Consider the following 17,900-nt stretch of genomic DNA (forward strand, 5'->3'; position numbering starts at 1 on the left):
TGCACGAAGAACATATTTGACTAGTCACAACATGAAAATCATAACATGTATGTCATGAATGTCATGATTTACATGTCATAGTCCTGCAGCTCTTGCGGTGGTTTCGTTCACGTGGCATGTTGCAAAACTAATATGGTATATGACATGATTGCATAGCAAACACAAGTGACAAACCCTAACAGGAAAATCATGACATGCGTGTCATGTAAGAACATGAGTACATGCCACGCTCATGATGCGCTCGCAGCCGTTTCGCTAGCGTCACGTATACCAAATTTGGTATTACGGTACGTGAATGGATGACGAAGGTATGTGACTGGTGCAAACATGATAATCATGAGCTACGTGTCATGTGAGAACATGAATACATTCCACAGTCAAGGTGCCAATACGTTTCGACGTGACGCGGTGCGCGTGCTCGCCGGCGTTCATTTCGTCGCGTCACGCCGGCGTTACCACGCCAGGCGCTGCTCTTGCCGTATACACTCGCAGGCACGCGCTGCGTTGCTTTGACGCATGCGCATTTCAGCGCGTCCGGCATCCGTCCATCACGAAAAGAGGAATACGCAGTGTTGTCTGGGTAACGCATCGGCGCGAAATGCAACATGTCGCATTTCGCGCCGGTTGCCGTCGGACCGTGCCAACAGACGCTGGTCGCGCCTGGCGTCAGACTGTTGAGTGGTCGCGTTTTGCTAACGTAGCGTCGCTGTGCCCAGCGTGCGCATGCGTCAGCGCTACATTGGAGTATATTGGGCCCTTCATGATGCGCTCGCGGCCGTTTTGCTAGCTACACATATACCAAGTTTGGTGTTACGTGGCGTCAAAGGATGACAAAATGTATGACTGGTGCAAACATGATAATCCCGACAGGCGTGTAATGTAAGAACATGACAAAATACCACCCTAATAGCGTGCTCGCGGCCGTTTCGCTACCTCCACATATACTAAATTTGGTACCACGTAAGGTGAATCGATGAAAAAGGTAAACAACACATCGGAACATGATAATCATGTCACGGAAGTCATGTACGGCATCATTTACCTCCATCTCGTAACGTTGTGTTGATTTTAAAGGGGCATATAGACCTTTCTTATTCGTGCTTCGCATATCATCGGTTCCCACTGTACGTGGGATCTGTCAACAAAAATAGCGAGAAAAAAACGTAAATAAAAATTATTTTTGTACTTGTAAAGTTTATTTCAATAGTAACAGTGATTAATAATAATATATGCTATACCATTCGTATTCTTAACCAACTAGAAGTAGAAATTAAAATACTCGTTGGAAGCGACACTCGCGACCCGAATGACGTGTGCATTGTGGTATACCGATTGAGCAACGCTGCGACTGCGGCTCCGTTCATGAGCTAGAATATCCGTGTAGTATATATGAGTAACCTACATGTAATTGGTATAATAATACAAGGAACGTTAGTACAAATCACATAGATGTACCTAAGTCGTCACTGCGCAACACTACGACACATAACAGGTGAATCTCTTCTCGGTCGATATGAAATCAGTCTAGTGTGAATCATGTAAAATTTCTCATCTCTGGACTTTAACGTGTTCTGTTATACCTAAGGGCAAGCATTAGAAACATAAAAATGAGAAAACTCATATTAAACAATGGAGTGTTACTTAGGATATTACATTGATTTACTTTAATGAAGACTGACCGATAATGAAGTTTATTCATTAATTGATTGATTGATATGTGGGGTTTAACGTCCCAAAACCACTACATGATTATGAGAGACGCCGTAGTGGAGGGCTCCGGAAATTTAGACCACCTGAGGTTTTTTAACGTGCACCCAAATCTGAGCACGGTTTATTCATTATCTGTCCGTTTTTATGAAGGTTGATGGGAATAAAATAAGCTCTCCAGCCACTTGCAGTCCAAAAAATCTATGACTTTTGGCTCCCCTGGCCGTTTCGATAATGGTATCGATACCGAACTTAGTATGGCATAACATGGCTGTATGAAGAACATATTTGACTAGGCACAACATGAAAATCATTACATGTATATCCCGAATGTCATGATTTACATGTCATGGTCCTGCAGCTCTTGCGGTGGTTTCGTTCACACGGCATGTTGCAGAACTGATATGGTATATGACATGATTGCATAGCGAACACAAGCGACAAACCCTAACATGAAAATCATGACATGTGTGTTATGTAACACGCATGTGACATAACTACGACTGTGGCAAGCATATATTTTTGGCCAACGCGATCTCCGGACATCACATTGCTGGAGTGCTATCTCGGTGTGGCTCGTCATTTCTGCTGTGGAAAGATTTCAATGCCCATCATCCTCACTGGTATTGTTGCCCACAAGAGAATCGTGGAGTGGAAATCAATGAGCTTATTGTTAAACACAATCTGCAGACCCTTAATGACGGCTCATTCACATTTGTCGGCAAAGGAAAGGAACAATCCACCATTGATCTTGCCGTATCATCGAGAGATGTGCGTCTTACTTGGTCAAGTGAAGCTGACCCATGGGGTTCAGATCATCTTCCCATTTGTCTGGTTCCAGAGAATTCTCCTAGCAACGAGAGTGCTGCCTACACAGTGACAAATTGGGACAAATTCCGTCAGCTGATTGCGGGGGCGCCATCACACGATAACCTGTCCAAACTAGTGAGTGAATGTCTGCAGCAAGCTACAGTACGACGACTGCGAAGCATAGACAAGCCAAACCCTGACCTAAAGTTCTTGAGACTATGTGCTTATCGGCGACGTGCTTACACGAGGGCACAGGGTTACAAAAGAAGCTATGATTGGACACTTTATAAGCGCTTAGATGCAGCCATTAGGCGGCACACAAAACAACTTCGTCGAAGAAGCTGGGCCACATTGTGTAACTCGTTGCGTATGGCCAGCGGTTTTGGGAGTGTATGGCGCATATTGAAGGCTCTCCGAACACCTGAGGTCCGCAAGAACCCAACTACAGCATTGTGCATCACGACTGGACAGACTCTGAAAATTCTTGCAGAAGATTTAGCCAATATTTCCACCAGTCCTATGTCGAAAGACAACGCCAGTCATCGTTCCGTAACAATTTCATGTGGACCTCCATGTGAAGTGGATGGGGCAGAATTCATCCTGGCCGACCTGCGTCATGCACTTAGCCTCAGTTACCGTCGCACTGCTCCAGGCGAAGATGGTGTTACGTACCAAGCCTTGCGAAACATTGATGAGGTCTTTCATCAAAGTATCCTGGACGAATACTTTACTTTTATGAAGACTGACCGATAATGAAGTTTATTCATTATCTGTCCGTTTTTATGAAGGTTCGTCGGCATAAAATAAACTCTCCAGCCACTTACAGTCCAAAGTTTTTAAAGATTTGAATCTACAAACTGACCGGACGTTTTGAGTCAGTTTATGGTGTTTTAAAATTTCACTTTGGGCACATCGGACTGTAAGAGGCTGGAGAGTTTATTTTATTCGCATCAATGTTCAACCAGCCAGACAAATCTCTGTCGAATATCTTAAACTTCATAAAGGTTATATTCAACAAAAAATGAGACTTTAAATAATCTTTTCTTCGTGTACGCATTCGTGAACAATCACTCGTAATTATCACGCCTAAAAATTACGATAATTGTAGCGCGCGTATTTTTAGCATATAAGTATTAGAACTGGCACCTGCGTTCTTGCCAGTGGCTTCGCCTTTGATAGTATATTTGGTTTGAAAACACCATGTGATTATTAGGCCCGTTATATAGCGGAGGGCCCTAGAAATTTCTACCAGCTAAGATTCTTGAAAGCGCACTGACGTCATGCGGTACCCGGGCCTCAATAATTTTTCTTCGTTTTCTCTTAAATAAAATAAACTTATAGCCTATTATTTTCATATTTACATCTCGCATCCCGCAATACATTCGTATGATGATAAAATAATGGGACCTAACATTTTTTTATTATACTTAAGCTTGCATCAGGCCACCTCCATAAAACTGTCGGCTTCATATATATATGTGTTCTATAAAAATTGAGTTTCTCGTTCCTTAACATCCCGTTCGCTTAATGTAACACTCGCAGGAGAGAAAAGACGCAGCAATGTTACAATAGAGAAGGAAGTTGCGTGTAGAAAACGGTAAGAGAATCCCATAAAGCCAACGGCAGCGCACGGTTAGCGTCGCTGCATACAGGGAAAGCGAGGAATATCTTTCGTCTCCGCAAACGTTGTTTGACAGGGATTTCTTCGAGTTGCTGCGCTTATTACTTCGAGGAAAGGGGGTTGGGTGTGTGACTATAACTCTTCGGTCACCACGGATGCGTAATTTTCCCGAAGGCGCTATAGCTTATCTTCGCAGCAGCTGACTCGGATTTAGGGTGGAACCTGATTGCTTCAGTTTTTCTGGCTACTTCCGCGCGCGGAGATAGAAATAACAATAGAAAATATCTTTGTTGTTCCCCTCTCCGGCAGGGAAGTTGGAAGATGCACTGCTCTGAGGAGGAAAAAATGAAGATAAGGCTCACTGCGGATGTTGCCGCTAGGCCTTGGGTCGTGTACGACGAATGTAAACGTCATCCTTCATCGCAGAATCGTTGCACATCTTTAGGCAAGGCGGAAGGAAGTAACGAAAAAAATGGGAAAAAGATAAAAAGACAGAAAGGAAGTCGGCGAGCGGAAGTAGTGAATAAGCGAAATATAAAGTTGAGGAATAAAAAATATATATAAGAAGGCACCAAACTCGCCAGAAAGCAGCAACAACAATCCTTCGTTCCCTGTTTAATACATCTCTCGCACGTCCTATCACTGTGTTTGCTTGAGTTACGAAAAGCCCTGGCGCCGACAGACCGAAGCACGCAGTGACGAAACTTAGTTCGCATTTGCACCGGAACCCGGCGGAAGCGATCGAAAATGTCCCCTGCCTCGACTCTGCAGAAACAATCGGCTCGATCATTTTTTGTATATTGATCGTTCACGCCGAGTTTTCTTGTGCCCGTATGTTCTCGGGCGCAATACGGGAAGTGCATCTGTTCGGTGCGGGTTCAGCTCGAAGATTATCAGTTATGCGTCGAATTCGGAGCCAGTAATCATAGGTACGTTCTTTTTTCTTCGTTTTGCTTTTTACAGGGGACATGGTAACATCGGACATCGGAAGCTTATCAAAAAAATGTCCCCGCTTGCGACCCACAGCGCGTTCACACACCTCTTGGCAATCACCCTTTTGTCGCTCTTCCGAATCTTTCCGTTTCCAATAAAGGTTATTTCGTTATTCTACTCCTCCCTTACACTTCCAAGCTCGCGGGCTGCGTAAACTGAAATCTTGGCGATAAATTTGCGATAATTTTTGAGCAAATGCAAACTCTGCGGTAATCCTCGAGGCGGGCTTTGTTATTTTCCAGCTTCTGTTGCAACTAATAATTATATTTAAGGCCTGTATATAATACCTCCACATCCACCAATGCGCTACCAGGTTGTTTTATTATATACAAGATGCATTTACAAAGTACCATCGCAAAGAGTCAACATGGCTGACCAACACACTCGTGTGCCACTCAGCGTCTGCGGCTTTTCGTCTTCTTCGACTTCATCTCTTCGTAGCAATATTTTACAAGCTGAATAATGATTTCCTGTGAATATGGCTTCATATATTTGAAACAATATAACAACGGATTATTGCATCGCATTTCATCACGCGCTTTCGCAAAAAAAAAAAATCAAGCTCCGACATTTTTTTTGGCACCACAGAGCTGCTGACGTCGCGCGCTATAATGTCGCCGGAAACGACTACGTCGTCGATTGGAGGAAAGTTGAGAGAATGTTCCGACAAATGTGCGAAAATGGTGATTGCGAAATAAGTTTGACATAAAACTGGAGTAACGATGGCAACCACACAATTGTGAAAGAATACATTGACAAGCTGGAAAAACTGGAAAGAAGGATGAACTAAAAACTAGAAAATGAAATACGAAACAATATAATCGATAGGAGAACGCGTTAGCCAGGGAAAAGAAGGAAAAGGTGAATGAACCAACAAAATGAAAATTTCGAGACTGGATACGAGCGCAGACACATCGGGAGGGCTGCAGGGGAAAGAAAGAATGAAACGGCAGCTCGGCGGTTCCCTGACACGGCGTGCCGATCCGCACAAAAAACTTGGCTGGCTGCCAGCCGTCATTCTCTCTCTCTCTCTTCCTTATCCTAGTGTCCCTAAATCGATAGAACCCCGGGCATCCCCTCTCCCATTTCCTTCGTCTCCTCGCCTTGTCGTTTTCCCCCTTTCCACTCATCTTCTTGCGCAGCGATTGGAAAGAAAGGTCAGAGTTGAAAATCTCATCTGGGGATCCGGCACAATCCAGACAAGGCCTCCTCCTGTGAAGGACCCTCGAATCGTGATGCGTTATTTGAAGAAACAGGCAGTTGCGTATAGTTTAGTCCGCTACGTAACTCAATTATTTTTTTTCCTATCGCATTCTGGTGCTGCTGTTTTTAGACGATACGACATATTAGGCGAAGCTTTTTTGACTTCCGAATTTCGGCGTCAGACGCGTAATTGGATGAGCCGTTTTTACGATAATCGATGCTCTTTCGAACTCGTGAGTTTATCGGCGATCACCCATTTCTGATACGGCGGTCTGATCTTTTACCGAGGCGATGTATCATTCAACGTCGCCCTATTTCATTGTTGCCCTATACGAACGGACATATGCGTGTGCAGGGGCGGAAGGGGGAAAATGGGATAGCCGCCCCCTTCCACCCCAGGCCACCAAAAAAGGGGAGGGGGGGCGCAAGGTGAGCCCCATACATAATATGGAGGGGGAAGGGTACTGCAACGAACCTTCGCCCCATCCTGAAGAGGAATCCCGCGAAAGCCTATGCAAACGCAGGACCTTCGTCATTGCCTGCAGCAATTTCGCTCTGCAAGCACGTCGATAAATGTCTCATTCCCGTCAAGCTGGACGCAAACACTTTGGAGGCGCCATTGCGCAATGCGATAGAGAGAAAGAAAGAAAAGCGAGAAAAAGAAAGAAAGAAGAGAAGAAGGAAAGGACGAAAGAAAGAAGAAAAGAAGGAAAGAAAGTGAGAAATAGAAAGAAAGAAGAAAAGAAAGAAAAAGCGAGAGAAAGAAAGAAAGAAGAAAAGAAAGGGAGAAAGAAAGAAGCAAAGGAAGGAAGAAAGAAGTAAAGAAGGAAAGAAAGAAAAAAAAAGAAAGAAAGAAAAAGCGAGAGGAAGAAACAAAAAGAAAGGAGGAAAGAAATACAAAAGAAAGGAAAGAAAGAAAGAGAAAGGAAGAAACGTATCCATTGAAGTTGTGAGTTTGGCTTGTTGGGTACATAATTCTGGCACACTACAGCTCAGAACACAACGGACCACGAGCGTGGTCCATTGTGTGTGTTTCGCGCTGTCATTGACCACGAAAGAAAAGTGCGTCACTATGTAAAGATTCGTTTGTCCCCACTTTCGCGATAGGGCAAGGAGTCCTCAATATTACTTTCTGAAAATCACATTGACAGATTGCGTAATTTTACCGCTGGGCTTCACTGCACTCCAAGACAAGGATATCATTCGCACACGACAAATACACATTTGGATAAGACAATTGGCTGATTAGAGAAACACACACAAACACACGCATATATATATATATATATATATATATATATATATATATATATATATATATATATATATATATATATATATATATATATATATATATATATATATATATATATATATATAGTTATAAACTTCGAGAATAGTGCAGTATAGGAAACAAAACAATAAAATATTTATTTAATCCTAACAGTTTCGGCTGGTGGACCAGCCTTCTTCGGAGGATCCTCCGAAGAAGGCTGGTCCACCAGCCGAAACTGTTAGGATACTGCACTATTCGGATACTGCACTCCTATACTGCACTATTCTCGAAGTTTATAACTTTTATTACGGTAGCCGGAAGAAACTCTGATCATCTATTTCATCTATATATATATATATATATATATATATATATATATATATATATATATATATATATATATATATATATATATATATATATATATATATATTGGCTATTCTGCACGTCGGTTTACAATTGCAGCTCTTTCTTTTTCTGGCGCTCGTCGACACGACCGATTCAGACTGACATGTCGCCTTAGAAGACGACATTAACGAAGTGCGCGCGGCGGCACTGGCGCGGTGGCACGAGCGCGGGCCTGGCGTCGAACGCTGGCCAGGAGTGACTCCAACGCCTGGGCTACGCTTTTGAACTTGTTCACGTTTCCTGTCCTTTAATAAATCGTCTACAGTCACAAGCGGCTGTACAGACGTAACAGTTGGCGACGAGGAAGACTGGATCGACTCATCGGCACTCCACCGACGTCAAGGAAATAACATGGCGACGCCCGACTTCGGTCGGCTACCCGAATTCAGCGGCAGCCCCAGCTCCTGGAGATCCTGGTATGGGAGGCTACAGTTCTTCTTCGAGGCTAACGAGATTACAGACGCATCGAAGAAACGTGCTCATCTGCTAACGCTGTGCGGGGAACAGACTTATGACATCGTCTGCGCCCTCGTTCAACCCAAGCAGCCCAACCAAGTGAGCTACGAGGACATAGTCAAGATGCTCAAGGCTCACTTCGATCCACAACCGTCTGAAGTCTTCTGCAGGGCACGATTCCAGCGACGTGACCAAAAGCACGACGAAACGGTCAGTGATTACGTCACGGCGCTCAAGAAGCTAGCAGCAGATTGCAATTTCGGGACAAGCGCAGACACGGCAGCGAATCCGACAATGCTGCCTATGGACGTCATGCTGCGTGATCGTTTCGTTTGCGGTCTTCGGAACGAGCAGGTCCAGCAACGGCTCTTCGCAGAAAAGGACTTGACGTTCAAGAAAGCTTTCGACCTTGCACTGCGAGCTGAAAACGCCATCGAAGACCAGAAACGCGTGAAAACCGAATTTAAAGAGTTTCACGAATCCTGCATAAGCACATGCAAGATAGACAACCAAGGTCACTCTAGTGCCTCTGCCCAAAAGAAGAAACAACGCTGTTGGCGTTGTAACGCGCTACATAATCCGGACACTTGCAAGTTCCAGACAGTCTCCTGCAACTACTGCAAGAAACGAGGACACATTGAAAAAGCCTGTCTGAAAAAGCGGAAAGAAGCAAAAACGAGCAACAGCATCGAATATCCCCAACAAGGAACTTCGACAGCTGCCTCAGCACCAGTGACGACTCAGCAGGACTCATCAGACGTGGCCCTTTACGAGCTCAACACCGTAACCAACGCGTCCAGCACACAGAAGGTCATGACTCGGCTACGCGTACATGGCAAGTTCTTGGATTTTGAAGTCGACTCGGGTGCAGCCTGCACACTCATCAGTGAGGTCACGTTCAAAGCTACGTGGACAGATGATCGACCACGGCTTCAGACCGACAACATTCTCCTACGCACATGGTCAGGACAGTCTCTTCGAGTTCTCGGATGTGCACCGGTGATTGTTACGCGCGGAAACAAGACCATGACACTACCACTTGTTGTCATCAAGGGAGCAGGTTGTAACCTCCTTGGACGAAACTGGTTTCCTCACCTGGGTATACAGATCACGGGCATCAATGATGTATCCGGCGATGAACTTGTTTCGAAGCTTCTCGACAAGTACCAATCTGTATTCGACGAGGACATATCAGGACACATCGGTCCAGCGGTACAACTAGACCTCGTGGAAGGAGCGAAACCAAAGTTCCTAAAAGCACGGCCGGTTCCTTTCGCGCTCCGGTCAGCTGTAGAAGCAGAATTGGATCGACTGCAAAGTCAAGGCATAATCGAGCCAGCACAGCATTCGGATTGGGCAACGCCTCTCGTACTGGTTCGAAAGAAAAATGGCTCGTTGCGAATATGCGGCGACTACCGTTGCACAGTGAACCAGGTATCAAAGAAGGCAGACTACCCACTTCCCTCAACTGATGAAGTGCTCAGCCACTTGAGGGGAGGCAAGGTCTTCAGCACCCTGGATTTAGCACAAGCGTACCAGCAACTTCACGTGACGCCAGAGACAGCAGAGATATTGACCCTGAACACGCTGAAGGGACTATACAGGGTCAAGAGATTGCCTTTCGGAATTTCTGCAGCCCCAGCCATTTTTCAACGTTTTATGGAGACAATGCTGTCAGGCATCACAGGCGTGTGCGCATACCTAGATGACGTGATCATCAGTGGGAAAGACGCCACGGAACACGCCGAGAGACTGGAAGAAGTGCTGAAGAGGCTACGAAACTACAATCTGCGCCTCGGAAAAAACAAGTGCTGCTTTGCGGTGCGACAAGTTTTCTTTCTGGGACACCGAATCGACGAGACAGGCCAATGAGGGTGGCGATTTGGGCTTGTTGGTATGGTTGCATGATGATAGATGGTAGCGCAGACAACGAACACGGACAAGAGAAGGCACATAGACACAACACAGCGCTAACTTTCAACAACAGTTTATTACACGCAGATCCCCGTGGTGTATGCGATCCACCACGCCAACGTCGCACGTGCGTAGCTCTAAAAACCATCAAATATAACCAACGCGCATGTTCCAATACTTTACAATTTTATATTTTTCAAACTTTTTTTGCTTTTTCTTTCTTCCTTTTATCCCATGCGTTACCACAAACCCTATCGCGAATACATGTAATCAAGTTCCTTATCTGTCAACACCACTGATGGGCTGCTAGGTGACACGTGTGTGAGCAGCCCATCAGTGGTGTTGACAGATAAGGAACTTGATTACATGTATTCGCGATAGGGTTTGTGGTAACGCATGGGATAAAAGGAAGAAAGAAAAAGCAAAAAAAGTTTGAAAAATATAAAATTGTAAAGTATTGGAACATGCGCGTTGGTTATATTTGATGGTTTTTAGAGCTACGCACGTGCGACGTTGGCGTGGTGGATCGCATACACCACGGGGATCTGCGTGTAATAAACTGTTGTTGAAAGTTAGCGCTGTGTTGTGTCTATGTGCCTTCTCTTGTCCGTGTTCGTTGTCTGCGCTACCATCTATCATCATGCAGACGAGACAGGCGTCCACACAAACGAAGAGAAAGTTCGAGCCATAACGGACGCTCCAGCACCAAACTGCAAACAAGCGCTTCAATCATTTCTCGGAATGCTGGCTTTCTACGACAGATTCTTGAAGAACAGGGCAACAGTTGCCAGCTGCCTATACCAGCTTCTTCAGAAGGACGCCACGTGGAGATGGGAGACAAAGCATCAAGAAGCCTTTGACAAGCTTAAGGCATTGCTGCTCAGTCAGACCGTACTGGCACACTACGACGAACAGAAGGAGCTTCTTGTCTCTTGTGATGCTTCACCATATGGCATAGGAGCTGTTCTGTCTCAACGTGATGACCAGAATAGAGAGGCGCCAATCGCTTTTGCATCTCGGACGCTAGGGCCGGCAGAACGCAATTATGCTCAATTGGACAGAGAAGGCCTTGCTGTGGTGTTTGCAGCCCACAAGTTCCACAAGTATATTGCGGGAAGAAAGGTGACTTTCGTCACTGACCACCAACCACTGCTCGGCATACTGGGTCCACAAAAGCCAACGGCTCAAGTCCTTTCTCCACGGATGACCAGATGGTGCATCAAGTTATCGGCGTATGACTACAGCATAATCTACAGGCGTGGCAAGAACCATCAAAACGCGGATGCGTTGAGCCGTTTGCCATTACAAGAACGTCTCGATGAACCCTGGCCTCCAGGTGACGTACTATTGTTCGAAGCTTTATCGAGACCTCCGTTGACTGCTGCCGAGATAGCACGCCTGACACAACAAGACAGCATCATGCAGAGGTTGTACAAGGCAGTGCAGGATGGTACAGTGGAGAAACTCACTGGAGATGAGTTTGCTCCTTACCGACGACGAGCGACCGCACTAGCACTACATCGCGAGTGCATCACACTTGGATCCCGAGTGATCATACCGAGCTCAGCACGAGCCCGTGTTCTGGCACTTCTGCATGCTGGTCACAGAGGCATGGTAGCCATGAAGAAGTGCGCAAGGAGCTACGTATGGTGGCCCGGAATGGACAAGGTGATCGAGGAAACGGTGCGACAGTGCCGTGAATGCCAAGCAACGCAAAAGAGCCCACCCAAAGCTCCTATTCCTACGTGGGACCGTCCCCAGACAGCATGGAACACGGTGCACGTTGACTTCGCGGGGCCACTACTCGGACGCACCTACTTGGTTGTTGTGGACGCATACACAAAGTGGGTGGAAGTCCGGCACGTGACACAAGCAACATCCGCGGCTGTAATCGACGTGCTCCGAAGCCTCTTTGCAACGTTCGGCATTCCCCGAAAGGTCATCTCCGACAACGGAAAAGCATTCATCTCCAACGAGATCAAGCAGTTCTATGCGTCGAACGGCATACAGGCTGCAACCTCACCAGCATATCATCCGGCAACAAACGGCCAGGCAGAACGCTATGTGGCGGAGCTGAAAAGAGCGCTGTTGAAAGATGCGGACAAGTCCATACAGTGCCGACTTGCAAGATTTCTGTATCGGCAGCACACGACAATACACACTACCACAGGTATGACACCGGCGAGAGCGATGTTCGGACGAGAATTGCTCTGCCCTCTCGATCTTCTTAAGCGGGAGACGAATAAGCGAAGTCCTGAGAGCCAGGAGGCATTGCAAAAATCACGCCGCTTCGCTATAGGGGATAGAGTGCTTATCCGGCAGTTTTTGAAAAAGCCAGATTGGATTGAAGGCGAAATACTGCGCCGCGTCGGACCACGATCCTGGCTTGTAAAAAGCGACCAAGGAAAGGTTCGGCGTCACCTCAATCACATGAGGAAAACGAGTCAGACCAGACAAACAACCCAATCGCGGACAGATTGGAGCGCAGCTGACGATCTCTTGGACGCAACGCCAGAAGAGACACCATCGAGCTCAGCTGCTCAACCGCCTGACTCGCCCGAGATGCAAGATCACACTCCCTCGCAACCGTCGACGTCACAGGCAGTGGCCACTCGGCAACTGCGACCACCAGAGGTTAGGCGACCTCCAGACCGCTATGGAGACTTCGTCTAAGGGAGGAAGAGTGACATGTCGCCTTAGAAGACGACATTAACGAAGTGCGCGCGGCGGCACTGGCGCGGTGGCACGAGCGCGGGCCTGGCGTCGAACGCTGGCCAGGAGTGACTCCAACGCCTGGGCTACGCTTTTGAACTTGTTCACGTTTCCTGTCCTTTAATAAATCGTCTACAGTCACAAGCGGCTGTACAGACGTAACACAGACTGGTCGTGGTAATGAAGCGAGAAATTCGTTAGCGCGGCCAATTGAAGTTGGGTGTGCGTTCGTAATGAGCCGACGCGGACCTCTCATCCAGCCCCCTCTGTACCGTCCTTGTCGCGGTAACACAGCTGGGCTCATGGAAACGTATATACGAAAACGGTTTTAATTGAAAAAGACGGGTTTGCAGCACGGACATATCGGATAATGGCCGACGTCGTTTGATGGTGCGCGTCGTCAGTTTAGGCAGCGGATGTGAGACGTAAAGGATATTGGGGAGCTTTCGAGCGGAAATCTATTTCGTGAGCCTTGTAAGCATATGTGGGCGCTAAAAGAGAGAGATAAAAAAACAAAACATGCACTCAGACATCAATTTAACGTACCCGTATAGAACGAAATACTGGTTATAATGAAGCAAATTAAAGACAGCCTTGTTATAGCTATAGTGCTAGGAATGCATATTTATAAAGAATTTTCGGATATAACAAACCTTTTTTCGTGTAAGGTGCAACATTGTTGTAATGAGGTTTGAGTGTATATCAAAAATTCTATTTTGTTCTATTCTGTCTTGCTTGCTGTGTAGAGGCTGAGATTGATTTGACCTGGCTGCTTCAATTATATATGTCTAAAAGCGCGAGAAAATAAAGAAATATTTACCGCGATATCAGAAACGAACTAAAGAAACATATAGCAAACTGGAACAGGTCAACAAATGATATCAAACGTTGACCAGCGCGCGCATCTGTCGAAGCACCCAAGGCTGACGAAAAAAAAAAAAACATTAAGGCAGCTTCCCATTAGTTCATTCAAGGCTGAAGCAAGTGTGGAGCGTGGAAGCCTGTTTTGTTTATCTTAGGTTTTAATTCTTTCTTTTTTCCTTTTTTATATTTTTTGTTGTTGTGTCTTTTTATTTCTATTTATTTTTACTTTTCTTCGTATTTACCCCTTTTTTCTCTCTCTCTATTTCTCGCTGCAAAGCTGTGGTATGTTTTTTTTTTTAGATTTTATACGTAGTTCTACCAGCGTTATGCCAGACGACGTCGACAGCACACGAAAGCCAGGGCCTTCGAAGTGCTTCGCACTTGAAATAACATCGAGCATTCGCACGCGCACACATCTATTCAAGTACTGCAAACATTCTACGAAATAACACATCACTCCATGTATAACCGTACATAGCGGCTCATCAAACGCGCTTTTCCAGTCCAGTGTACACTAAGAGATATTTTAGGAAAGCGTTCACCCTTTGCTGAATACGCTTTTCAGGCCATGGTTCAAGTAATTTTGTAAGTTGAAAAAAGGGGAGGGGAGGCTGTTAGAACTTGCTAGCTTTCTCTCTTTCTTTCTCTCTCTCTTTTTGCCTGATTGCCTGATTCATTCAATATTTCGAGAAGAACATGACCAATATTCTCATTTTCGATTCACATACCATCCTCACAGAGTTAGTCCGCCATGATGGAGCTGTGACTATGTTGCTCGCTGTTGACCCAAAGGTCACGTGTTCGATTCCGACTGAGGCGGTCGCATTTTGATGGAGGCGAAATGACAAGAGGCCCGGTTTCATTCGATGTCAGAGCGTGTTAAAGAACACCAGGTGGCTGAAATTTGCGAAGTCTTCTACTACGGCGTATCTCATGATCATATCGTCATTGTGGGACGTAAAACCCCCATATTACTATCGACGAGACAGCTCCATGCATTCGCAGATTCATGCAATTTCTTTATGAACTCCGTCCAAGTGCTCAAGTAGAAACTTGCTTATAACTGTTATAAACGTGGACTGCCATGACGCCTGTTGTGCGCATGCTTCGACTTCCATTTGAGAGAAAAAATGAACACAAAGTACAAATGTTTCCTGTTAGTGCAGCAAATGAAACAAACAATTACCTGCCATGTCATGCGCATTTCCAGATTTCCGCAGCACTGGCTAACCTTGAGTCAGTCGTCATCCTGGGCCGAATTCACAAAACTACTTCGTAAGTTTGCTCGTTTTCATTTGTTTTGTTACCATTTTTGTGTCACTTTTATTGCATGTTTGCGTTGTTTTTATAACTATATCAATAATTACTTAATCGCGTTTTGTTGCCATTTTGTTGTACTTATCAACATGTCATTTTCTAACAGGAGGTCCCCCTTCAGCCTTGTGCTATGGGACGTCCTTCTCTATATACTAACCCCAATGCGTGTATATTTTTTGCGACACTCACAATAAGGAAAGTCTTGAATACAAGTGTGCCTTCGCATTGATCAGCGGTTTTGCTTATGATGTGTCCTCCATCGTGATTGGCTGAAATATCAACTTACGAAAGTTTTCTAGCATATGACGTTCATTTGAGTACGGGTCCTGTTTAGCTAGAAATTCAACATTACAATTTTTCTCACGCCAATATGGGGAAAAATACGATAGGAAACTAATGTTTGAAATCCTTGACATCACGCTTATATATTCGCACGCAGAGATTTCCTTGCGATAATTAAGGGTTACATTTCATATCTCTACTGTCTTTTTCTATAGCAAAAATATGAATACGAAATTAGGGACAACATATTCCAAAGAATGATTTATCATTTTAGATTGATTGAATGTTTCACTATATAGTGCCTATATACAATTGGAATATGATTAAGTTACAGTGACGTAGTCACAGTGGGAGGTTCATATTTTCAGCTTCAAAAGTTTTCCCTTTTTGCATGTATAATATAAGCGCACACACACAAATGCATGCCTAAAGTATAATTGAATTCACTCTCTCTCTCCCTTAACCCAATTTGAAAAAAAGTTTCTGACTACGTTATTGTTAGAATATAATGGGTATAGTGAGCGTCTGTAAAATTACTGTCTGAATTTTAATTTTCATTGTACTTAGCAGCAAGGGAAGAATACTATGTGAAAGCTAAATTTCAGATATTTACCTCTGATTTGTCTATGTAATTTGTTACCAAAGAAGAAAAGACCTACCAACTAATACTATTTTTGTTTTCAGCGCAAACGTGCTCCTTTTCAAGGTAATCGCTTGTAATCACTGGTTACCCGGCAGTGACGTGCTTAACGACGGTGTTACTACTATCGAGCGCATGCAGGGTCATTGAACCCGCACACCAGTCATTGACCACTTTCCACGTCTTCGGTGTCGTGCGTATGGAAACGAAAAAAAAAACGACAAAGCGCAGCGACGCGTGAGAACGCCCTATTAGTCGGCGCACTGACGTGCGTGGAAGTGCTTTCCCTGGAACGACTGTGACGTTTCTGCCACATTACGGAGTCCCTGTATGCGTATTCCACGAAACAATCTCGCCACGGACGAGCTAAATGAGCGTTTCTTCGAATTTTTTTATTTCTTTTTCTTCCTTTTTTATACTAAGTCGAAAGCCTTGGATGTCTCGCCATGCGTCAAAATCTCCCTTTCCCAGTTTGTTGCGCTGCGCTCTGCCTATTTGGTACGGTTTTGGTAGAGAGGGGCCGGCAGAACCGGCATTGCTAGAACAACATCAGTGTTTCATCCATCAAAGTCGAGTGTAACTTATCACCTTTATCATGTCGCCGATGCATTGCAACCCTCTCATAATTTCAAAAGTTTTTTCACTCTCCACTTAATCGCTCTCCTTACATTATCCCTGCAGCTCACATATCTCATCGCACCAGCCACAGGCTTCAAGTTTTTCGCCCACGAGCCCATACTAAAACACTTTCCGCTTCTTTTTTTTTTCCAGAGCAGCAAGAGACTGGAATGACCTTTCCCACGATATCACCACAATCACCCACCTCTCTATCAGGCTTCATGCATAATATTTCAAATGTAACTTCACATTGATCATTGGGACAAAACTATCGATTGTATGTTACCCACCCCTTATGTAATTTAAGGTAATAAAAATGAAATGAAATCAAATCAAATGAAAAGCCTTCGGGACCAGGAGACGTTTCGGGACTTTTCCGCTACGGAGGGGCTCATGCGTCGCTTCATCGTGGAAAAAAAAATGCAGATTGACCATCTACGTCGTCAAGACGAGTGATGCAAAATAAATAAATAAATAAATAAATAAATAAATAAATAAATAAATAAATAAATAAATAAATAAATAATAAACACCTGATGACGTAACCATATCATTTCATCATGACGTTTGAGATCGCCAAAGTTGTGCTACGTCATCAGATGACGTCGTTTGCTCAGTGGTGCGCCGATTATAGAGGTAATGCTAAACGAGGTGAGGTGCAAAGACCTCGGGCTGCGTCAGATCTTGGAGGCAATGCTAAACTACGTTAGGTGCAGAAAGCCTTCAGGATCACTACAGCGACACATCGACTGAAAAGAAAAAAGGAGATGTTTGGCTTTCGCCTTGGAGTTTTAAGTGAACGTGTCGGATACTTTGTTAGCTTTATTGTCTTCTTTTTTTCTCAATTTTGCAAATACTGTTATTTCTTATTCTGTAGATTACGAACAGTAAGCTGAGGTCACCGAGTGCAAAAGTTGACTTTGGACTTGCAGTTAGCTGTTTTCAACGCTATATACTAGCCGCTGCCTTAATAATATTAGTAATAATTGCCGTGGATCGGGCTACACTTTGCTCCGTTTAACCTTTGGAATTTATCTCTGCCACGGATACCAAGGTCTTAGGGTGCGCGATGAGGTCCA

General features: G+C 44.8%; 1 protein-coding gene and 1 long non-coding RNA gene across 3 annotated transcripts in view; one reads left to right on the forward strand and one right to left on the reverse strand.

The window, feature by feature from the left end:
- The window catches only part of LOC119174635 (cell adhesion molecule Dscam1-like), a 141,091-nt gene that overhangs the window by 88,908 nt on the left and 34,283 nt on the right, over window positions 1-17,900 (reverse strand). The gene's annotated exons all lie outside the window — the stretch shown is intronic.
- Window positions 15,173-17,164, forward strand: LOC142817762 (uncharacterized). The gene is made up of 2 exons (XR_012895344.1): window positions 15,173-15,239; window positions 16,975-17,164. It is a non-coding gene; the product is annotated as an uncharacterized LOC142817762 (long non-coding RNA).

This window comes from Rhipicephalus microplus, chromosome 5 (assembly GCF_043290135.1).
Source record: "Rhipicephalus microplus isolate Deutch F79 chromosome 5, USDA_Rmic, whole genome shotgun sequence".
NCBI classification, from domain to species: domain Eukaryota; kingdom Metazoa; phylum Arthropoda; class Arachnida; order Ixodida; family Ixodidae; genus Rhipicephalus; species Rhipicephalus microplus.